The sequence below is a fragment of the Agelaius phoeniceus genome, chromosome 9, assembly GCF_051311805.1.
Source record: "Agelaius phoeniceus isolate bAgePho1 chromosome 9, bAgePho1.hap1, whole genome shotgun sequence".
In the NCBI taxonomy this organism is placed as follows: domain Eukaryota; kingdom Metazoa; phylum Chordata; class Aves; order Passeriformes; family Icteridae; genus Agelaius; species Agelaius phoeniceus.
This window is the reverse complement of record NC_135273.1, coordinates 18,079,363-18,091,892: the sequence shown is the minus strand read 5'-3', so window position 1 is coordinate 18,091,892 and position 12,530 is coordinate 18,079,363. Positions and strand designations below refer to the sequence as shown.

At 41.7% G+C, this 12,530-nt stretch overlaps 1 protein-coding gene across 7 annotated transcripts in view; it reads left to right on the top strand.

Annotated features, from left to right (window-relative positions):
- MAPK8 (mitogen-activated protein kinase 8) overlaps window positions 1-12,530 on the top strand; it is a 228,444-nt gene that overhangs the window by 186,082 nt on the left and 29,832 nt on the right. For 3 of the 7 annotated variants that reach the window (XM_077183110.1, XM_054636880.2, XM_077183111.1), the window contains exon 1: window positions 6,217-6,335. The exons of 3 other annotated variants lie outside the window; for them this stretch is intronic. The gene's annotated coding sequence lies outside the window, so the exon portion shown is untranslated. Of the gene's footprint in view, window positions 1-6,216; window positions 6,336-12,530 lie in introns of those variants that run through there. One more of the 7 variants, XM_077183109.1, reaches the window with a different exon arrangement.

The window sequence follows — 12,530 nt, the reverse complement described above, 5'->3', positions numbered from 1 at the left end:
ATGAATGGATGAGACCCAATTAAAATACCACTTAGAGTTCAGTATGTTTAATTTGCTTTTGCTTCTTACACTGCTTTTGAGATGTGATGTGAGGTAAGGAAACATTATTGAACAAATAGCTCCTGTTTGTGACACCTGATTACAGCTCTGCTGATCCCAGAAGTAATTCAATGGGAGGCCAGTATTCCTATGATACATCCTCCAATGCATCCCTCTAGGATACAAGAAGAGAGGCTGTGAAGTGATTACTGTTTAATGCCAAATGCTCTCAGACTGTAATGGAGCCACTTTCTAAATTACAAAATAAGTTCAAACCATTAATCTGAGGAAAGAAAGACTGAAGTTCTAAAGGTTTCTGGGATATGGGAAGGAGTTCCATGTATATAATCAATGCATAGTTTCATGAACAATAGCCATTTTACCCAGCAAGGACATGGACACTGGTGGTAAGGGGAAAAAATTTTTTTCTCTCTTTTGCAACAGAGATTTTCTATACTTTATGCTTTGTCACTACAATGAAGCCTGTGTACATTAACATATACTTGTGTATATCATATTAACACTTTATTTATAGAGTAAAAGTAGTTTTTCTTTACAATAGCTGAAGTGATCAAAATATATCTTCATTTCAAAATCCTAGAAGGAGTGTGCATAACTCATCACAGGGTGCTATTCCATAAGGCAGAGATGTGTGCAGGCACCAAACTAGCATAAAGAGTACAGTTTCACCCACAGGGGATCATTTACTATTGAAGTTATCCTCCTTATTTTGCCTAATGTGGTTCATTGAGTGCTAAGTAGGGTTTTGTGCAGTATAGTCTTAACACACACTATCAAGTATCTTCAAAATGCTTTGGTAAAATCATAAGATTTACCAAGTCAAAAGACATTAAATTGTCTGTGTTCCTCCTCTACCTACTATTTATCTCACTGTCTCTTGTTTTTCAGAACTACTTTCTGAACTTTTCAGGTTTTGTATTGGAATCACTATATGCAGTGCTAGATTCAACGAGCATTTAGACAGGATATAAGATAATTGGTGTTGGCCAATTTCATTTTTTCCAGCTCTTTTCAGAGATAATGTATGACACGTTATCTAACCTAAAATGGCTGTTTGCATTTAGGAGTTGATAGTTAAAAACTTAGACAAGAATTGATGCACTCCTGGGAAACCTTTTTTCTTTTTTTTTTTTAACCAGAAGGGCAAGGTCAGGGATGAAGAACACAACTTTGGATGGTCTCATGTAGCAGAAACCATGAAGAGAGAGATTTTCCAATTATGATCACTTTGTAATAACAAGGAAGAAAAAGCTGATATAAAATTTCCAATGGCCTTGTTCTGAATCCTGAAAGTGCCCTTTGCTCTGGAATTATTCTTAGAAAGCCAAATACTAATTCTTCATTGATAAGGGTGCAGGAAGGGATGCCAGTATGTAATTTAGAAAGCTAATGCCAAATCCCAAGAACTTTTATTGAATTTGCCTATGAAAAATTTCTATTGAATAGTAGTGTAAATAAAGAGCACCCTGTGCTGTGTTAATGTCAGTGTGTAGAAATATGAGGTATGTGACCCCATAAACACTATTTTCTAACAGTTTACCTACACATGCCTCCACAAACAATTTCCAATTGGCTGAATATGTCTAAGGATTGCAGATACTTTGCTGCCTATTTACTCAGTGCAACAATTAATACAAATTGTCTGTACATGGAATTATGGCAGCTGAGGAAGAACTTTCTAGGAACACCAAAGAAGGGGTTGATAGCATGAATGGTATTTGAGAGAACAGAATTTCTGACTAGATGTGCAGAAATGTCTAAGCTTCAGTATCAGCCGTGAGCATGGTCCCACCTTCCCATTCCCGCTGTAACCTGTCGCAGGGTGCCCCATGGTGGCTGCTTGCCTCCTCTTACATTTGCTCAAGCCAGAAAGTGCTCCATTCAGCTTGGTTACTAATAACAAAAATATTTGCTCTAGTTCATAATTATTTGCTGACAGTCAGAATCCAAATGTATAACGGCATTTTGCAACTATTGCCTGTTTCTAGTTCCATTTAAAGAGGGAATACAGGTCACTCTAGTTGTTACTTGGAGTTGATTTCATTGTGCTTTGCAAGACAGAATTAATTTTTAAAATCTGGCTGTTACAATGTTTCTTTCATTGATTATTTTCAATGTTAAAAGGAAACATTTTAACATCAGCTGCATTCATCAACAATTAGTAGGTGTGATTTTTTTCTACACGTTTCCAGGCTGTAATACCTCTATTAATTTGGGGTTTGCTAGGAAATTTCCATTTCACTTTCTTCTGTGAAATGCAGCTTCTTTGCCACAACCAATGATGAAAAAAATGTTTCATAAAGATATTATTACTAAAAATGCTTTACTTATTTATATTTGTATTACTTCCAGAATTTTCTAAAAGCTTACATAGTTGGTATTGCCTTTCCACGTATATCTATCTGGCTCAGCAAGCCGTATTTATCAATCTGTTTGCACAAGAGCATATGGATGTTGATCCTGGCTGTGGCTTCTCAAGCCCAAGCTAGGAAAAACTGGGTTCCCTGAGCACCCACAATTCCTACTGATCTCTTCTTGACAAAGTGGCTCTTTCAAACACCTTCCTTCCCTTTGACTGAGGCGATGTTCACTACAGTCCCACCCAGCTGAGTTACTATGCTAATCCATTCTGGTGCAAATATAAATCACTGTTCTTTACTATGGATGCTTTGTGAACAAAAATGAATACTCCTTCTATGTTTCAACACATTATTTTATGTTACAGAATCTCATTTTTGACATTCTGATTTTTGTACATCAGAATTTGTGTCAGACATTGAGATCTATTTCCTTGTCTCTAAAGATTTGAGTCTGAATTTTTTGCTTTGCAGTTTATAAACATCAATATGCTAAAATGTTGTTTACTACCCCAAGTATGGTAATTGACAAGATAATGAAAATATTAAAAAAAGACAAAACTACATTTTGGATGTAATTTCATGACTGCTGAATCCAAACACTTTAATGTTCATAAACCTACTTGTATACCAGTGCAGGGGAGTGAGAAAGTTTGCAGTATTTTGACATAATTCAGATTTTACTGACACTTTTTAAATCCAAATATTTATTAAATACTCAACAACCACTTAATTTAAAGCAGCAGTCCAAATCCAAGACTACTGCTACATAAACACTGAAACTGAGGAGGTAAGAGAGTGATTAACAATTGCATGTAGGCAGAGGTTGATTTTCAGGCTCCAGATTGTTCACCGATTCAATTTTGAGTTTTTATTACAAAACAAACCTGCTCATCAGATTTTTCTCATGTATAAAATTTCATATTTATTTTGAAAAGGAAGATTCAAGTTCTGAGGTTGGTGATTCCCAATATTTTTCCAAAGAGACCCTTACCACCTTTCAGCTTTTCTCACTATTTACTGTGCACCTTGTCAAACTTATCACCAAAACTCCTGTCAGGTTTATGTCCTTCTGGGGCCTCAGCAGGGCCAGTCCTTGCTGGAAAGATCCGACCCCTGCAGGAAGCCACACTTTTTTCCACAGTCCTCTCTCTTTATATTGCTCTCCAAATGTCTTCCCCTTTCTGCTACTGATTCTCTATGAAGTAATATGAATCTTCTGTCTGGCTGTCTGTTTGTTCTGTCCTAATGAATTCATACTCCTGCTGTATCCTTCTGATCTGTTGAGAGGTCCAGAGAAAAATGGTGATTTTGTTTCAAAATACCTGTTTCAAAATACCTGTTTACTTTCATGGTTATTAGGAATTTAGTTGTGTATTTTCTTGGATATCAGTAAGGACAATCCAGAAAACAGTTTCTACCCAGACATATGTAATCGTGGAGTTTATAATGTAGCCATAATGTTTATAAGAAAATACTTCTGCAATGCTTGAAAACAATACTATAGTGATGCTCAGTGACATTCTCAAAGTTTCATTTTCTTATATAGGGACTTGTTTCAAAAATGGGTTATACACACAATCAAAGGAACTTTTTGTTCTTACTGGAAGAGTTACTATTTTGATGTCTTGCAAATTTTCCATACTGTACAGGAACTTTATAGCTTATCTATCATATTATCTTTATTTTTAAAACAATATACTGGTAAACAGCAAATTTATGGAATTAAATTCTTCCTTTAAGAGTTTTCATTCATACTACCTTTATGTATTTTCCAGCCTCTACTATCATGCTTTACAACACAAATCTGATCTTTTTGTATAATTTCTGCATCATTATTTCTGTTGCTTATTAGCTTTACACTCAAGATGGCAATAGATGCTGATTGTATATAAGGTTGTAAGGACTAGTTTTAAAAAGTCACTCAGAAATATGTCTCTTTCTAAAAGCATAATTTAAAATCTTAAGAGTTTGATTATACCTTAAAGGAAAAAAGAAATGTGACAAATGTGGATCCTCAGCAAAACAACACATGGTACTTTAAAGGGACTGTTGTCCTTCACTTGCAAATCTGAGTGCAATTTTACATCAGATGGGATGATCAGGAACAATGACTCTCTCAAAATCATTTGGATAACATCAGTTCTGTAAGGACATGGAACTTGTTGCAAATAACTGGCCTGGCTGAACATGATGTCACCTCACCTGCTTCTTACTGTGCAGAGACCAGAGGTTAACACTGGAAGTCTATGTGCCAACACAAATAAACATCTGAAGGTGCCAAGACCTCAATCTGCAGGCTGTTCTAATTACCTGGCCAAGATGAATATGACTTATCCAGATAAAGTTTTGCCTGCTGTGTACTTTGGGCATTCATATTGCCCCTTGTGCCTTCTGAACTTTGCCATTGGCATATGTAAACATGGAAGGGAATGAAATGTCTGGCTCTGATCTAACACACTGCAATAAGAAAAAGCCTTGGAGCTAAAAGTTGGTTAATTCTTTTTGGGGGATGTCCCACGGAAATGATCAGAGGTAATGTGGGAGGTGTGTCTTAGACAGAGCCCAGAGGCACCTAAGGAGGACTGGTAGCAGAGTCTGAACACTAGTTTTTGGTTTTTGGGGGTTTTTCATGTGTAGATATAAAGGAGGCCTCATATATCTGCCTGTGGAAATCTGTGAAAGAACCACTTTAACATATGGAAAGAAATTGCTTAAATTAAGGGAGAATTTTAAGGGCAGCATGCAGTAGTGTCACCAAATTGGGTGTATGAGTAGGTATGGACAGAATTATGGAGGTGAACCTTTAAACACCAAGATAGTGGGAATATTCTAAAGCACTGCCTTTAACATGTAAAAGTCTATGCTTATTAAGGAGGGATAAAAGCTGTCATCAACAAAAATCTTGATAGATTGGCATCTTCAAAAATGTTACACAGGCCACATGTTTGACAGTGAAATAAACGGGAAATGTCTGTTTCAACAGTACCCTGTGCCTACCTGGCAGATTGTATGAATTTTTAAATACTGCTCATAGGGCCTGTTTTTTGCAGTAAAAATATACAAAGGCTTGCTGCAGCTTGCTGATTGGCCTCCTTTTGTCTCTAAGCAGGGACCTTCCTGAAGAAAAGGAAAAACAAAAACAAACAAACAAACCACCCCCCCTCCCCACAATGATATAAAAAATTATATAAAAATAAAAAGCAAAATATTTAAAGTCTAAGGAGAGAGAGTACTCATGTCAGGTGCCAGAAACCAAAGGCAATGGTATGAAAAAGTCAAGAGAATTCCCCTAATGATTTAGAGGAAGAACTGCACTAAACCAGACACAGAACAAGAGGATGTTACACCACTCCAGAAGCTCAATGATGAGGTAAAGCACTGCCATGCCAGGCGTGCAGCGGGAAGCGGGAGCTGCCAAGGCCTGAACGGTGTCAGCGAGCGGCACCCATGCCAGGCTGCGAGGGAGCGTGCCAGCCACTGGCACGGACCGCAGGGCAAAGGCCTGAAAACATGCAAATATTTCATGAAAGTCCCAGCAGGAAGAGAGCTCTGGCTACCGGGCGTAATCCAGGAAAGGAATAGCTCCAGGGAAAGGGCGCGGAGGAGGCAGAGCGATGCTGGTTCCCAGCAGGGATGCGCGGGCCCGGGGCGCCAAAGCCCCGCAGGGACGCGGTGGGAGCCAGGCGGGCCGGGGGCGGCGGGGGCCGGGGGCAGCGGGAACCGGGCGGGTTGGAGGCGGCGGGGCTGGGCCCCGCGCCCCGGCGGGCGGGCGGCGGAGCGGGGCAGCGCCGAGCCGGGCGGGGCGGGGCGAGCGCAGGGGCGGCGCAGCCGCAGCCGCGGCGGGCGGAGCGCGGAGCCTGTGCGCGGCCCGGGTCCGGCTCATTACTCAGCGGCCGAGGCCGGAGGCGGTGGTCGGTGAGCGGGGCCGGGGGCAGCCCTCGGGAGCGGCGGCGGGCGGAGGGCAGCGGCGCAGTCCCGGGGTGGGGCGGACAGCGGCCGCACCGCGGGGCCCGGCCCGGGTCGGGCGGTTTTGTTTACGTTTCGGCGGGCGGGAAGGGAGCCGGGGCCGGCCGTGCCCTTGCCCGGGGGCGGGCGGCGGTGCGGGGCACTCCGGCCCGGGGACCTCCCGTGCCTGCTCGGGGCCGGGGGGCCGGCAGAGGTGCGGGCGGATAATGGCGGGGACCTCTTTGTTGGTGTGGCAGGAGGGGCAGGAGGCTCGGCGCGGGGCTCCTCCTCCTCCTCCCGGGAGCGGGGGCACCCGGGCAGGCCGGGCTGGCCGCTCCGTCCTCGGGGAAGGAGCGTTATAGGGCGGGGTGGTGGGAATGCAGCCCTACCGTGACCTTGTTCTTAAAAATGCCTCTTAAAGCAAAAGATACTTCTCTGGGATAATGTAACTGCTCTAGATGCACGGGCTGGCGGTGACCGGCAATGTCTTTGGTTCTTTTGCCTTTTAATTATTAAATTTCTTTCAAAGGGTGAGCTGTCCCTTTGCAGTATTTCTTTTGCTTTTGATTTCTGTGTCGTTACGTCCAGCTTTCCTTCCTGTTTCTTTATGCCTTTCTACCTGGAGCAGTTCCATCGCTGAAGTTTGATCTGAGCTTCTTTATTAACCTACAAAAACAAATTCCACTTGATTATTTGTTCCACTCCCTAGCTACAATAATGGTTTTGCACATATGGTGTGGTGTTGAACGGAACTGTTGTACAGAACAGGCTTGCTGAAGGCTTTCAGGCAATCGACAAATCCTACACGCTTTGGCCTATCTGATAATACAAACACAAAGGGTGTTATGCTTGTTCGGGGATGGAAAGTATTACTTGCCCTAGGGCATGTGCATGTGGAATTGAGCAAGCCTACTCATTGCAGCTGGGTTTTACTTACAGGTGTGGAGACTTTACAGGTGTGGAGATGGTATTGCAGTCAGGTGAGACCTGGTCTCAGTTCTGAAGGTGCCAACAAATGCACTTGCAGGGCAGGATAGGAACTGACGTGCGGAAGTATGTGTCTGCGGGTATATCCGTGTGTTAGATAACTTGGAAATGGTTTAAACTGTAACATGAAATGAATCTGGGCCAAACTTATTTAAGGGTGCTGTCAAAGTGATTTCACTGACTTGAGCATTCCTTGTATGTAATGAAGCGAAGCTCTTGATTCTTCTGATTGTAGCTAATAAAAATGTTGAATTTCAAATAGTCCCCTGCTTTGATCACAGTCTCTCGGCACAGCCATCTTCCATTTTCGCCCCACTTGATTCAAAGATGTGTAATACAGGCTAGTTTGGTGGGAGGATGCATAACATGGGATGCCAGGGCAGGGACCATCAGACACATTGCAGGCTGCCTGCAGATCTTGACGGTTTTCAAGGCTAGCTGGGGAAAAGTGCGATAGGAGAAGAGAAATAGAGAAGTATCTGCTGAACCAAAACTAATTGCAGAGGATGTACAAACTTGTACTCTGAATCAAAGCATTTTAATGTCTTCCACTGCAAAAGTTCCCAAGGTTTCTGGACCAGTGGCTTGCATGAGCTTTCAGTGTAGTCTTGTAGGCTACCATATACTTCATGGAGACTTCTAAATCAGAAATATTAGTAAGGTGATCTAAGAGGGTTCCAGGTCCTGTAGTTTTTGGACTGTGTGTTCTAGGCAGAAATAAAGTTGCCTGTTGTGTGTGGATTTTGTATTTTTACTTTTAACTCTGCTCTTTAAGGACCAAGTCTTTTGGTGGCTTATTAGGTGTGCAGGTGTAAGCTTCTTTGCAAATGCCTTGGGTAGAATTGTTATGCAAATATTAAAGAATAAATGTTTCAGGATGGTAACAACTGGATTTATTTTTTGCCTGTTATTTGCCTGAAATGGGTATTTACTATATATGTATTTCTTGGTTTTCTTTTCATCCTTCCTCAGCTGCCTAAATTATTTGGATGCTCATTGTTTAAAAGATGCATGGAAACTACACATTTAGCTCCTCATTTCTGAAGATTGATCCAGCATTCTGGACAAATATATATGTCCTTTTTAATAGTCTCCTGAAAAGTATGGAGTGCTATTTCTTAACCTTCATTTCCCACCCTCCCAATCCCTCTCCTTGACAACAAAAGGGCTCTGTATGTATAGAGTTTTACTGTATTTGTTATTTTCTCTATATACAGTGTTCCACTTTGGAAATTAGACCAATCTTGTTTTGAGCCTTGTTGTTTTTTAATAAAGGCTAAATGTTTATTGCTGTAAATGGTTCCTTTAAGAAATCCCTTAGTCCTTAATTCAAAAGCTGCAGAAACAGGCTTCCGTTTATGCTATGGAAAGATGTCTTGGCATTTGAAAGCTCTTTAAAAATCCAGTTGAGCCTACTTATGTTGCTTGCCTGCTGTGAAATTCACCACAGTTTTGCCATGGACTCTGAAACACTTTTTAAGGTATTCTTGTGTGTGAACAGATAATGATCTTGGTGTGCCAAGCTTATAATTAACAACTACAGATTTCTCCTTAAATGATATTTTTTTCTAAGTTATTAAGGACTAATTCTTGATTCTTTTCCTCTTCAAATTGATTGCCTGTAAGCTTGATACTAAAACTATTGTTGCCCATACTGTCATTTTTATTGTTGGATAAATGCTACTTGATATGTGAACAGATGGGATGCTTATTAATCATTCTTAGCTGAATATTGCAGACTAATGGTAAAATGAGGACTGACAGAAAAATATACTTCAGCTCAATGGTCACTTGTGTTGGTAACAAAGCAAATACTGTATATAAGCTCATTTGTGTGTACACTTTAACCAAAAGGGCACACATTGATTCTGCAGTGCTACTGGACAGCTTGTTTGCTGTAATTATTGATTTTTGAGTGTTTAAGAAAATGAAGACAAGCACACAACTCTGACAATCTTCCCTTACTTTACTGATGCTATATTAAGAATTTTTTCATTATATATATATATTTATATAGTGTGCAGGAAAATGTCTTAACTCATACATTTATTTATTCTTTGTCCTGTGAACTATGGTTAAAGTGTTCCATTATTGTAGTCTGTATCCATTCAAGCATTTACCTTTCTCATTGTCTGCTGAACAAAAGTTGAAATGTCTCTAATGTCTCAAGTCTGGTGTTTCGATATTTGTGAAATAAGAATGATGAATAGGGGGTATCCTGTTTCCTACTGGAATCTCATAAGTAATGGAATTGCCCATGTTTATAAAATGAAAATGATTCTTCAGCTGTTGGTTGCTGCAGAAGAGGAGCTGGGGCTCCTGCTGGGTGGGAGTCAGCTCTGTGCCCCTGCTGCCCTGAAGGGTGATAAAAGCCTGGGCTGCCAGGGGCAGGGCCTGAGCAGCAGGAACTGTTCCCAGCTGTGACATTTCCCTGCAGGGCTGCTGGGGTCACACACACCCCTGCCGTGGGAGAGACACACGGGGGAATCCAGCCCTGGGTTCTGCAAGTGGATGGGAGCTTGAGTACCTGAGGGTGCACAAAGGACTGGACCTGAGGGAGAACATAATTGCTGCATTTTACCAGCTTTAAGCAAGGGGTTAGAGAGGTGATGGAGCCACTTGCCCCTCTGAATGAATCAATGGCTGCAAGACATAAAAATGGAAGTTTCAGTAGGTTATGAGGGAATGAATGTCTTAATGTAGCAGTCAGCCCCGCTTACGGATCAAGAGCCCAGAAGGGCCATGAAGTCTTCATCCATACAGACTTTAGATTTAGCAAGGTCCAGAGCAGCCTGAGAGGATACAAATTTGAAGTTCTACTTGTTTTGTAGATAATCTACAGAGGTTGCTTCCAAGCCATATTCTAATTCTGCTGTTTATGGATTTTAAAACTTCTGTTTTCCAAGTAGCTTGACGAAGTTGGCAAAACAAAGGCACAGTGATTTAGGTAAACCAGGTTGCTCAGAACTGTTACAAGTTGGGAAGAGTAGTGAGTTGTGATGAGCATCTTAGTTCAAGTCTGATGGTGGCAACACGGATTTTTCTGCCCTGCATTGAACTTTCCAGCTGACTAGGTGAGAAGTGCTTCTAGGCTAGCATAAAGGCCAAAAAAAAAGGCTTATGGTACCTGTCATGCCTGTGATCACTATGATGAACTTAGAAGCCCATCTCCAAAGAAACAGCAGGTGATCAGCAGCTTGGTAGCCAGCTGAAGTTAGTCCAGGTCTTGCTTTCTGTGTTGCAGTAACAAGTTAGCAGCTTCTGGGTGGGTGATGGTTCCTAATGCTTAGCTGGAGTGTGGTTATCCCAGCAAGTGGCTTCATGGAGCAAACCAGCTCTGAGTTCCAGCTGGTCACAGTGGCAGTCCATCACAGCAGAGGGGCAGGACTAATGGCAGCTGGAAGAAAGGAACAGGGCCATAAATCTCCCTTTAATGCTTCTTCTGCCTTTAGAAGATGTTCTGCATTTCATTTGTTTCTGTAAGTTCTTACATATTTGTCTATTTAGCAAAACCAACCAGAGGTCTTAGTGAAAGTGAGGTGAGCAATACAGACAGTTACAACCCAGAGTGAGTGTTTCGTATCTTAACAAAGCAGCTGTCCTGATATGAACCTGTAGTATTTTAATATGTGAATGCAGCTGCTCATGTGTGACTCTTGAGAGAATTGTGTAGGAAATCTGATGTTAGGGATGGCATGTGTTTTAGAATCCTAGATGTATTCTTTAGTAGCTTTAACACCTAAGATGATGGAGTAAGTTCCAGTCACAATGCTTACTTGCAGTACCATGTAAAAATACACAGTTTTGAAGATGTAATCCTAATGTTAAGTTTTACTATGGAAACAGTAAAAGTGAATGCCATGGCTGACATGCCAACCAGCATAAATCTTGGTAAATTCTGCATTGTTCCTTGTGTTTTGGGGGGTGACAAACATCCTGGTCACCTTCACAGAAGAGTAGTAACATGATAAACTAAAAAAGGTTTATTAGAAAGGTGTGGGCTAGGTTCACTTGTTTAATTTCATGCCAAGAAGTGACTACTCAGGAGACACCCAGTGAGAGGAAGGTCCTTGTGCACGGCAGTGGCTCATTTAATGAGCAGCGAAGCCTTCCAGCAGTGGGTGACTTTTATTTGCACAGTTGCAGCAGTACAAAACTCATCCTTGTTGAACAATAGACAGGGTTTCTTTTACTTTTTTTTTTTAAAAAGCATTACAAGGTTCTTGTGCCACTTAAGTGTCAAGATGGTGGAAGAAAAAAGACAGTTCAGTTTATAATAAGATTATATTGGACATAAAAAGGTTTTGTTAATACTAGCATGGCATTGTGGGAAAATCACAAAACCTTGATACTTTATTCTCCCCCTGTTTTAGTTTATTTGAAATTCTTCTTAGTTTTCTTCAGAAAATCTCTCATCACAACTCTTTGTAGGCATATCCCCCAGTGCTAGTGTACGGTGCACAGCAGTGCTTCTGAAGGCTAATATTCTTATTTAGAGAATGAAAATTCTCTAAATAAGAATATTTAGAGAATATTCTTATTTAGAGAATGAAAATTTAGAGAATGAAAATTCTCAAACTCTTCCTATTTTTGGGAACTTCTGCCATATGGTAAGGCATATTTCTTTTTAATTTGGGTCAGCTGGCCTAGTTGTGTGCCCTCCCAGGATCTTGCCCACCCCCAGCCCCTTGATGAGGGCAATGTTGGAGAGCTGATGCTGCCAGCTCTGCTCAGTAAGAGCCAGAGCTCTGGTGTGTTACCAAGCCCTTTGTAGCTGCCAGTGCAGAGCACAGCACTGTGGGGCTGCTGTGGGAGAAGGAGCTGAGCTGAGCCAGGCCCAGTACAAGCTGTTAGCACAGAGGTGTTCATCACTCCTGACTGGGCAGCCTTGGCCAGCGGTGTGGCACAGGCTGGCATTGCCTCTGCTGGACATGGAGGAAGCTTCTGGCAGCTTCTCACAGAACCACCCCTCTAGACCCCTGCTACTGAGAGACCTGGCCGTGCCAACCCCATACACTGGGGCAGAGCATCAGGCACTACTGAAGTCTAGGAGAAATGGGACAGCAGAACAGACTATTGCTGTATTGCTGTACTAATTGGTAATTATTGGTGGAGTTTCCTACAAATTACCCAGAAAGTAGTTGCTTTATTTAGAAATGTGCTGCCTTCCTTCCCACC